The sequence below is a fragment of the Lathyrus oleraceus genome, chromosome 1 (genome assembly GCF_024323335.1).
Source record: "Lathyrus oleraceus cultivar Zhongwan6 chromosome 1, CAAS_Psat_ZW6_1.0, whole genome shotgun sequence".
Lineage (NCBI taxonomy): Eukaryota > Viridiplantae > Streptophyta > Magnoliopsida > Fabales > Fabaceae > Lathyrus > Lathyrus oleraceus.
The window spans coordinates 56318611-56331487 of NC_066579.1; positions in this window are offsets into that span (position 1 = coordinate 56318611).

Below are 12877 nucleotides of genomic sequence, written 5' to 3' on the forward strand. Positions count from 1 at the left end.
AATCCTCCTTAATATCAATCATCCGTTTTGGTGGATTAGGGTTTACGCCTTATCAACACCCTGGTTCCATTGATATTAAGGATGTGTGAACGGATCAACCATGAATCACGGGTTTGTTGTGAGTCACGAGCATGGAGTCTCAGTTAAGAACCACCCAAAGGGAGTGTACTAGGGTTTAAACCTGCCAAGCATGTTCTACCAGAGGTTCCCATAGTCATCATCCCATCTTTCGAATATTATCGGAGAAACGAATACTCGTATTCCAAGAATATTCTCAAGAGAGACTCTTATGAGTGTAGTATCGCGTAACAATCGCATCAGATATTACATCTGAACGACCTCCGCACTACGTCCTAAAAATAGGCCAAGATGGGTTTGGTAAACTAAGGTCCTTGGCTTCTAAGGCACATATTGGAAGAATAATGCCTAACCACAAATGACTTGTGTAACATTATTAATCCAACATGACCTCCACCAAGTGAATGGACTCGCAAGTCAACTTGCTAAGGAATAAATCCACACAAGTCGACGAGACTATGCCATTCTCCTATCATAAGGTGCACTCGAGTTCGGGTACAGAACTCATCTCACAGATCACCAAAGCATGCAAGCAATTGATATACCAAGCAAATCAATCATTACAAACAACACAGTAATCCCAAATTGCACCAAAAATATGTCATAAACAATATATTACAACAATTGTGAAAAGTTGGAAAACCCACTAGGAAGTCTTTCGTTCTTCCCCAGCAGAGTCGCCACTTTTCTGTAACTGTGTAATCGTCACCATTGGAAATATTAATTAGATCCAAGGTAAATCATACAAAGATAGAGTCGCCACCGCACTTCTATTTATCCAAAGGAATGGCTAGAAAGCGAACAAAAGCCTAAGAAGTTTTGCAAGAGAAAACTAATAAAAGAAACAGAGATCTGGGTAAGGGGGTAATTATGCTATGGGAAGGTGTTAGGCACCCACAACATCTTAGGTACTCCTAGGGAACCCTTTTCACAACTTGTTGCAAAAAGTATTATTTATGAAACATTTATTGTGCAAACATGATTGAAGAGATGAGAAAAGAAAGTACAAATTAGTTATTTTTGTGTTTGGATGGATGAACCCATTGCCTACGTACCCTCTCATGAAAGATAAGGATCAAAACCCCGTAGTTCGGGTAACAAATTTCAAAACAATGAGTGGATTGATTTTAAACAAAAGCCTTAAGGTCTTTCATTATCCATGGGAGAAAACTCAACCTGAACAACCACAAGTCCACCATGTGAGAGCAGCTTCGACATGCTAGTGAGGGATTATGCCCTATAATAAGCATGGAAGGCTTACCATTCGATCACTAAGGACAAATGGTGAGATTCACATCAACCACTAAGATAATTCAGATCTATGGCTAATGCATGAAAACTTGATTAAGAAGTGGACTAGGGCCACAAAAGCAATTGAGTGGGTTGAATTAACCAATTAGAAGTATTCACCAAGATGGTCAAAGTATGCTTAGAGTTCAATTCACAATGAGTATTATGAAAAGAAAGTTTTAAAATCAAAGGCATAAGGCCTAGGTTTCTAGTTTTGAAAACAAGTGAAAATGTTTGCACAAAAGTTTTCTGGTTTTGGGTTAAGGATGAAAACATGGATCAAGGTTAAGTATGAAAAGGTGAAGGTTAAGGGATGCAAAACTTCATTAGGAGTTCCTTTCTTGAGATCATATGTAGATGATCCAAGTAGGTTCCTTTGGAATAGGCAACAAGCACAAGGCAAAATCAATAAGCAATAAAGCGGAAACGGAATGCCAATAGATGGACTTATATCCAACTCCTGCACAACGGAAATAGAATGCCAATAGATGGTCTTACTTCCAACTCCTGAACAAAGAAAAGGAAATAGGATGCCAATAGCTGGACTTATACCTAACTCCTGAACAACACAGAGGAAACAAAATGCCAATAGCTGGACTTACATCTAACTCCTCAAAACAAAATAAACAGGAAACAGATAGCCAATCAATGGTCTTACATCTAGCTCCACAAAAGAAACAGGAAACAGATAGCCAATCAACGGTCTTACATATGACTCCTCAAACAAACAAACATGCATGAAAGCAAACACATGAAATGATGCAAGTAAGCAAACAAGCAATCAAGTATCACACTCTATACACAAACAAGAGGCTCATACAAATGGTTAGGCTTTAGTCAAGAGGGGTCATATCAACCTCGACAAATAAGCCAAAACTGTAGGGGTATCTTGAGCTCTTAACCTCTAACATTGAGAGTTAGGGTGAAGTTGATGAAAGGAAATGAGGATTAGACCTCATAGCTCTTAACCATGGCCTGGGTGAGCTTAAATCAATGAAAGTGTGGGGATCCAGAATGAAGGACCCTATTCCACATGACTGACTCTATATACAAGATCTTGGGTTAGGTTCAAGAGCCTCAGCACGTAGTGCGAGCATAATGAACGACTAAACGATTAACAGGGGATTGATTTCTAATCCCTTCTATCTGTCAATTGCCTCTTCACTTATGAGGACTTAACAAGTAGCATGCCTCGACAAGGAGGTCTTTAGCACAAATGTAAACAATCATAAACATTGCCTCTTAAGAAGGACTTCAGCCAAATGCCTGCCAAAAAGGCGACAGGGCTTCCAGACTACATGGAGAAAGAGAGGTTACCTAAGTGGTAAACCAACCACAACCAAAGAAAAGCTCAAGTAAGAGCTAAAAGCGACTAATGTACCTGTACAAAAGCCAAACAGTCAATATTCACATTCAGAAAAACCAAACAGACAACAGAGGAACATCCAACAGTTATACACAAGGTAAGTCTCAAATGCAATCACTCAAGTGAGTTCATCACATCAAGTGACCTACAACACAACAAAGGTTAGTACACAAAGTAAATGGCATCTCAAATGATGAGGCCACACCAATCATGAGAGCTAAATGCCTGAAACACAAACACAATTGGTGAGTACAAACCACTGGTGCAAAGACTAGGTTCAAAGGCAAGGCAAACAACCAAAACAGAAGTCAATATTTCATTTGGAGCATGTTCAATCAAACAATAAGAATACATCAAAAGTACCAAAGCCAAATCATAAGGAAAAGCCATCAACCAATCAAGATAAGGCAAAGGCAAGCAAGGGTGATCACAATTGGACATCAAAGATATAAAATCCACATTAAAACAGAAATGAATCCAATGATCATGAAATTTTTTATGTGCATACAACATGTTATAAGCAAGCATCATACCAAAAATTAAGTCCAGAAGATCTAATATGACATGTAAATGAAAATGCACACAAGCAGGGTCAAGAGTGTGACACCAAATGCTACATCATATGTTCATGTGTCCCAAACAGTGATGGAATGTGCTAAAAATGCCAAATAAAAGCTCAAAAATCATGTAACATGTTATGAATGAGCATGTCGAATTTCAAGGCAATTGGAGAAAGCATGAGCATTTCACAAATCAAATAGCACAATATGTCACATTTGCATCATGTTCAAATAAGCAAGCATATTCAGAATTCCAGCAAGGCACAAATCATGAAATTAATATCACAAAATAAAAGACATTCAAATGAACATGTGAGAAAAAATCTGGATTTATTTGGAATCATTTTCTATTTTTTATGATTTTTTGAATTTGCATGAATAAAATGAAATAAATATGAAAATCAATTGGAAATAATATGTGAAATGCAATTGGAAACAACCACACCAAGACTCGAACCCAGGTTAAGGCAGTCAAAATAGGCGCTGGAAATAAAATCACAAAAGTGCACAATGCAAGATTCGAACTCATGTACATGAGGTTCAAGAGCGCTCAGCAAATAAAACAATTAAACAATCCAAAACCAACACAAGCAAGGATCGAACTGGCGAGGCAGAGGTTGCAGGTGCGTTTGACATCAAAACGCGGCGTTTGGTTAAGTGGATGGAAATAAGTGAAACGATAAAATGTCATTCGCGAGGACTCGAACTGAGGATTGGAAAGTGAAAGGCGCTCAAACAGTGAACCTCAAACGCGTGAACCAGGAAACCCTAGGTATTGTTCATGTGCGGTGGAGGACGATGGTTTCCACATTTGTTTGGCCTAATTCTCACTGAATTGAGCGAATCAAACAGAAACATAATGCATATCAAAAGTTCAAGTTCACATATCTTACTCATTTTCTAACCAAATCAAAATCTAAAAGCATCAGCATCATCAGCATTAAAAGCTCTACACAATTATGGCAATAAAATGAAGAATCATGAGGTTCGAAATCCAACCTTCTTGAAGAGCAGAATGATGAAACAGTGAATTCAAGCTCCAGCAATGTCCAGATCTTCTCCTCTACTCTTGTTATGAAGCTTTGTGCACGAAATCTCACTTGAAATGGCTTGGATCTTGCTTAACTTGCAGCTTCCATATTCATGTTCATGATCTTGATGTGCACGAATCTTGGCCAAATTCTTCAAATCAATGCTTGATTCCTGCTCTATGATACTCAAGGAACACGATTATGCAGTAAAATCAATGAGTTATGTGGAGAAATTTGAAGTTTCAATTGAGAGAAAAATTTGGAGGGAAATGAGATTTTAGATCTAGAATGTGATTGTTCTGAAAATTCTGTTACAATTAAGCTTATATACCATGTGCTAATCATGCTGAAATAGTAATTAGGCATTGGCTAATTGTAATTAGGAAGATATGAGGTGCATGACCAATTTAGCAAAAACACCTATGCATGGTGAATGAGCACGTGAACAATGCCATGTGAGGGTGTAAAATCACTAAAAATCAGCTCATGATCAACATTGAATTGGAATTTAGCTCATGTAATGCACCAAATTTGAATTAGGCATTTCCCTCCAAAATACTCATGCATGGAAAAATGATCATGTGATTTAATTTCATGCAATGCAATGATGGATTTGGAAAATATTGGTCATAAGAAGCATAATGCAAAAAGAGGGACTCAATTTGGAGCTTTGGATCAAAAGTTATGGCATTTTGAAGTTTCAAGTACACTTTGCAGTCATTGGATCATAACTTCTCAACCATTCATCAGATGCTCATGATCTTGGACTTTTTGGAAATTGTAGAGAAAGATATTCAACTTTCATGTTGACCAAAAATTCATTTGAAGCTTCTTTGATGTTGGAAAGTCAAGTTGAATGTGGACCAAAAACTTGCCATTTTTGGAAACATGAAATTACAGGTCACTTTCCATTTTTGGAAACTTTTGATTTGACTTCAAAATCTTCAAAGTAGATGTTTGACATGATGAATAGGCCTTGTATGAACATTAATAAGATGAAGAGAGTCCATTCCTCAACTCATAGCCCTCAATTGATTGTACAGTTGATTGTATTGGTCCTCAGATGACCTGAAATGCCTGATGAACTTGGGCCTCTACCATCTGGTAAATTTGATTCAAAATGAAACCCTTAGCTCATATAAGCTCTTATAATGATCAAATGATCCTTATCTCAAGGAGGAACCTCATCTCTTGTACCATGGATTCACCTGATGTGCTTGACCTGTTGACTGCTTAAGCTGCAAGTAACAAAGGTTAATGACATATTTTTGGTGCTTTTGCTTAGCAAACAAATGAGAAAAGCAATGATATACAATGCAAACATGTTTGGTGATCAAGAATCATTCTCAAAGAGATCCTACCCACAGGGAAAGGAGTACAAGATGCTTACTGATCCTTGAAGCTTATGCAATGCAAATGCTATGATGCCATGAGGGATCTTAGGGTCAAAAATTGGGGTCTTACAAAGGGCTAGCTCCTAAACATGCAAAGATGGGGGAAGAGAAATAAAACCACTTGGAGTTCCCTTCTTGAGATCATAAAGATGATCCAAGTTGCTCCATTTCTTTGGACTTAGCAAGCAATAAGCAAATAACTCAATCAATCAAGCAAATAATCAATCAAGCTCCTATGAATCTTCCAATTGGCTTTTGTATCTCCTATCTTGAATGGCCATGACAATGGTTCTTCTAATTGGCTCAAGTTTGGGATCCCTAGCACACAAGAACACACAAATCAAAAAGTTCCACAATGCAATAGAAAGAATGGACAAGAGTGAGTTTAGAATTAGGAGTCCTTTCAATATCATCTTCAAAATTAAGCATTCTAAAGACATGAGGCCTAGTTGCTCTTTGACAATTTTAGTATTCTAAAGGCATGAGGCCTAGTTGCCCTTCAAACTCCATTTAGCATAGGTAAGGTCCTAAAAATCTAAGTCCTTTCTCCATTTGCATTGGGTTCACACAAACAAAACAAAACAAAGCACAAGGCAATAGTATATACACAATAATGTGCTCAAGTGAGCAAAAGGCAAATTACATTAACATAAACATGAGCTCAAGTGAGCAAAGGGCAAAGACAAATGAATTAATGAGCAAGAAATTAAATTGCATTAAAGTAAATTGCAAGAATTAAATGCTTGAATTGAAAGTTAGTAATTAGTAGTTAGTGTTAGTGTTAGTGTTAGTGTGACATAAGGCAATTTAGCGCTATGTTAAACAATCGTAAGTGGACTAATGTAGTAGTCACACCTATCTGAGGTCGGTCAATAAAACTATAGGCAACAAACACAAGTTAGAGATCATGACTAGTAAGCCAAGCTCCTACAACTTGCCATGCCAAAAGAAAAGAAGAATGATGTTGTATGGATTTAGGTTTTTTGATTGACTAAGAAGCAACCTATCTCTAATGCAAAGCAATTCACTTGATCTTTGATCAAGATGAATTTGATTTGGATCAAAGAAGGTTAAGCCCCTCATATGTCAAGGCTAACCACCAATCATTAACTCATTGATCAAAAAGAAAAAAGAAGAAGAAGAAGAAGAAATGGAATGTACATAATTGAAATTCAAATGACATAACCAACACACATTGATCAAACATGAATGGAATCAACATCAATCAATGGTAACCAAAAGTGAGATGAAGCTTAGAAGTCAAGAAACAATAAAAATATTTTTGGTAATTTTTGGAATTAAAATAATACTTGAATTAAAATAAACAAATAAAGGTCAAACTTCAAATCCAATTCAAATCAACTTGGAAAAGTCCAGTTGGATCATCCTAAGTTCAACATGGTCAAACAAGGTTTGACAAAAAAAATCATCATTTTTTGAAAACAGAAACTAATTTTAAACAATTAAAAATGAAGAAAATATAACATAATTGAACTAAAATCTCAAATAAATCTCAAATCAATTAAGAAATGATGAGAATATTTTTCATAGATTCATCATCATTCAAAGATGTTAAGAAAATATTTTTGGCATTTTTGAATATTGGAAAGTATTTTAAATGAATTAAAAATAACCAGAAAATATAAAATTCACAAAAAATATTAAATAGAATCACAAAAATAATTAAAAATCATTTTTAGAAACTAGAATTTAAGAGAAAATTTTTGCAATTGGTCCCATATTTGTGTGATTCCAAATAAAGAAGTTATGAATTTTTAAAATAAAATGGAATTAAAGAAAATAAAATGAAATTCAGAAATTGGAAAAAAAACAAGGAGCGTCTGATCAAGGCTCATTAAATGACGTGGCTGATCAGAAGGCTGTATAGCGCGCGCTCGTGGTAGGGCTTAGTCAACAGCGAAACATAAGGATTAAATGAAAGTCATAACATTCAAAGGACCATATTAGACCAAAAGCCAAAGATCCAAGGGTCAGGAACTCGTCCACGTGGGGACGGTGGTGGAAATCACCGTCTTCTCCAGCGAGACTCACAGTTCCGGCCAAAATTTGCATGTTTTCAAACCTTCATTAAAATGCACGATCTATACATCATTGGGAAGCTAGGGTGATGTACATCACCCCTGTACCCTTGGTTTCCACCCAAGATCACTATAGAGAGAGAAATCTGAGATGGAAATTTATGGTGTTCAAACTGAACTTATTCAATTCATGAAATTAAAAGCTCAAATCAATTGCCTCTCACATGAGGACTTCAGAGATACTAACAAACACAAGAAATGATCAATATCCAAGGAGATTTGAATCAAAACAGTTTGAATAACAACCTTTGAAGTGCAGTTTTTCAACACTTGATCTACTCCAATTCTTTGATGCAGCTTGTTCTTGAGATGGCAAGGAAGGAAGGTCCAGGAATTGAAGTTCAAAGATCAACCAATGAAGTTGAAAATTTAACTTGAAAATTGAAAGAGAAAACTCAGAATTACATTTAATGGAGGTTGGGATTTCACTTGTGCAGAGCTTCAGGCGCCTTTAGGTTCGATTTTGAAGTGAAATGAAGCTTCTATTTATAGCCAAGGGTGCTGCATTGCATGAAGAATCTGTGTGCATGTGAAGTTGGGTCCTCCGTGCATGGGCCTGTACAGGTGCATGGGAGGCCCAAACTTGATTGGTTTTGCATGTTGATGATGAAACAAACGAATTTGGACGTGTACATGGCAAGGCAATATGGTGTGCAAGAAGTTTTCATATGTTATGCATAATTGGAATCAAAACTTCTCCTCTTCGAAAATACCATTTTCCAAATTGAAACATAGGCATGTTATGATCATTTGACAAACACATCAAAATTTAGGTCTCAGTGGGTTTCAAAATAGTCAGATGAATTGACTAATCAACTTGTCATGTCCAAACTTCAAATCTTGATGAATTGATGATTGAGAACACTCACATAAGCTCATATATGAATAAAATTATGAATGAAAGAACTTACCTTGATTGTATTTGATCATAGGTTGAGGTTGCTTCATGAGCAAGGCACAGTCAATGCACAGTTGAATTAGGGTTTCCTTGGGAAACAATCCTCAAGCCCTTTGGTTTATCTTGATCAAATTGACAAATTGGGATACTTGGGTGGAATATATGATGATTGAGAGCTTTGGGAACCATTGTCATGCTTGCTTTCAACTTCATCTGGCCACATCAATGAGCATATGGGCCTCCTAGGAGCCTTGGATCACATGATTGCTCAAGCTTCAAAACAAAAGATGTTAGTGACATATTTTTGTGCTTTTGGTTAGTAAACAAAAATAAGAAAAGCAATAATATACAATTCAAGCATGCTTGGTGGTCTCAAACCAACTCTCACAAGTCCCAACCCAAGGGTTAAGGAGCCAAGATGCTATGATCCTTGAGGCAAATGCAATGAGCAATGAAATGATGCCATGAGGGATCTTAGGGTCAAAATTAGGGTCTTACAGATGCCCCTATTTAAGGTCATTCTAGCCGGAGATATGAAGGTTAAAATCTCCGTCTCGACGAGGTAGAATGGGTTTAAATAATAACAAAGAGACGGATTTTTGTCCCTGAGAGATCTCATGATGCAAATGTATGTATGCAAAAGTTAATACTCTGTGGGGATATATGTCCACAAAGAAAAAGAAATCAGGAGAAACTGAAAATCCATATAAGGGATACACTCATAAATGGAACAGAGACTCAGGGGACTTTACTGGGGAATAAAGGGGAATAAAATGCATGAGCAGGTCACGACTTGAAACTTGCTGGGAGACACGAGAGGGATTCCATGAAAATAAATCAATGGAAAGACTCGAGCTGACGCAAAGATGCATGTATTGGGGAATATGCCAACACAGCAAAACTATCCACAAAGGATACTTCGGATAAAAATCCAGACTCGGATGGGGAAAATCCGCTAAGGGATTCAGGCAGGGGTATCCATAAAGGACTCAGCTGAGGAAGAAACAAATGAGGTATTACTGGTTACTGGGTAATAAGCTCAAAGAGACATGTGATCGAAACACCGGTATAAGGGTGAGAGAATAACACGCTCGGGGAGAATGAATATTTAAGACCGGTATAAGGGTGAGAGATATCAATCATCCAACGTCTGAGGAAGACCTAAACAGGTATATTTCGACTCAGGAAAATCCGACTCCACAGGGGACAAAAGTCATAATAGGGAGCAGAAGGAAAGAACACCAGGGATACCAGTTACTGGGTATATAATAGGTGACCAACCAGGTGTGAATTGGGAACATATCCAAGACACACATCATCCGAAAGGAGAGCTGAAAAGCAAACTCAATTCACATGATGGATATTCGATTTCATAAGGAAATATGAATCTTACTCAACTGGGGAAGAAAAGACTTCGACTGGAGAGGGCATGAGACATATTATCTATTACCGTCAGAACGTAGATAACATACTCGCATGGAAGATTATCCACAACCGGTTACTGGGTTAATAAAGGATGAATCGACAAAAAAGAAAGGACATCGGGATACCAATTATTGGGTATAGAATGATGACCAATCAAGGGGAGAAACAATCATTACCAAACAAGGGTAAATGAAAGATGACTCGATGGGATAAATTGCTTAATCAGAGAAATTATCCAAGAGATATATCACCGGTTACTGGGAGATATACTCCAAATGAAGGAATATCAATACCGAATATTGGATAAAGATAACCAACAAAGAGGGGATTACATCTACCGGCTACTAGGTAGAAAACCACATAAGAGAGTAACCGTCATCGGTTAGGATGAATAAAAAGCAAGGGTTACCTCTGCAAGGGGATAAAAATGGGGTTTACAACTACCGGTTACTGGGTAGAAAACCACGGAAATAGGACTTACAACTACTGGTTACTGGGTAGAAGGCCACAATGTCCGCTGGGGAAAGGATAAACAACTATTGTTTACTGAGCAACTGGTTACCTGAACCACAAGGAAATGCAGGGGAAATAACAAGAAAGGAGTCAATCTAGGAACAAACTAGAGAGACACTATGAAACAAGACTCAACCCGATGAGGATATAACTCAGGGGAGTAATTCCATCCCAATACATGTTTAGGGAGGAAACTGAAATAATAAACCTCCACGAGGAAATAGCTCAGTGGGGAATATGGAAGAAAGGATAAACACTTTCTGCCTATGGGGCTGACTCTATATGGAGAGATCAGACACAACTATCTGCTTGGGGAAAAATGTATCACCAAACAGCAGGAGACAACAAACAAAAATATATGGCAAAGAATGCAACATGAATATCTGAATGTTATAATTATGCATGTATATGCGTGATTTATGTATGATTAATGCTGACAAACAGACATATCTGACACAAACAGGTCCAAGAATTAATGGACAGACATCCGGTACTACATCTCAAAGAGAAAGCCAAGCCCACTAGAGAAAATCCAATATGGTGGGGGCAACAAATACCAGGAAACCAATCACCTTTGAGGATCAAACAGAGTCACTGTCGGGGATCAAGACCACTGCTAGGGGAACGAACAGAGTCTACCGTTGGGGATCAACAACAGATCACAATCACTAAGGCTGGGGATCTTCCAACAGTACGCAGAGACAAGGATAAGATCAGTCATAGAAGAAATCTATTGGGGATCTTATCAAAGGGGGTGATGTGGATTTCTGTGGGGAACAACCACCAAACAGAAGCATATCAAACAACATTCACTTCTAACCACGGAATGAAATATCTCTGTTGTGGAGAAGGAGAACCCATCACTCTACTAGGGAAGAAAGCAACACATCCTCCTCAGAGGTTCCAACGCCAAACTAAAATCAGGTAAAGCCTCAGTTGGGGAAGCTACTCAATCACCACTAAGGAGCTTAACACGGGTAAGATCCACCGTAGAAGTAACTCTACTGGGGAAAAACCAAATAAAGATAAGAAACTTTGCGGGAAAAAACCACCAAACAAAAGTTCTAATAACCAATCCAATTCCTCATACTGTTGGAGAAATAATCTCTGCCGAGGAGAATGAGGAACACCACTCCGTTGGAGATAGGAAAATAAACATTTTCAATCACCCGCTCTACTAGGAGGAAAACCATCCATTAAGGAGGAAGTAACAACAATCAGGCTCCGATCAGGCAACCCCACTAGGGAAATAACTGCTGAGGACTGAACCAGGAACAACCTGTAGGCGATCAGTTGGAAATAACCTATTGGTGACCAAACTGGGGAAGTCTAATGTGAGAAATTCTGCTGAGGATGAACAAGAGGCAAACCTGCTGGAGATTAATGTAGGCGAATCCACAAGGGATAAGCTACAAACTAATTTGTTGACAATTCCACCCATACTGGGATTTGCTGCTCACTATGCGAGAGATTTCCAATCTGAATGAGGGAAGACCAACTTCCTCGAAAAAGATAGCATGTCAATTTATCAATCTATAAGGGATTTTAGGTCAATCCACACAAGGGATGACAACCATATGATTGATAAAACACCTATGCTAGATCCAGCCTCACTAGGGAGCTAGAAGATTAAGACCAAACTCCAAACTCTCGGGGGAATCTGGGTGGTGCGTCACCTTTCTCAGCGCTCACTGAGGAGACAAACCTGAAAGATGATGAAGAGGATACAAATATGATAGGAATATGAACAAATGTCTTACCCTTTTGGAAATCATATCATCCTTGGGAGAGCACTGAAGACGTTCCAATTATCCTTTCAATCATTGTGAATGTTCACTTTATTTAAAACAATTTATAAAAAAAAAATATTTAAAACAATGATATTCATTAATTAAGACATGTAAATATTTGTTGAACAGAAACAAATAAGAGTGCAAAGAATTGGATAAATGCTCAAATTTATTTGATGGAATGGTAGTCTGCAAATGGCAAGACTCCATGGATCTTTACAACTTTGAAATTGGTGATGTACATTGGAAAAGGGCTACATTGGACATAATGACCGTTTCTCCACCAACTCTGAATCCAATGTATTTGAAGCTTCAGTTGACGATGACTGAGCGAAATTCTTTGACAGAAGACGGTTGTAGAACAAAGCCTTGTCAGGATGCAGTTACTTGCCAAATCCCTAATTTTTGCCTAGATTGCCTCAGGGTGAGGTAC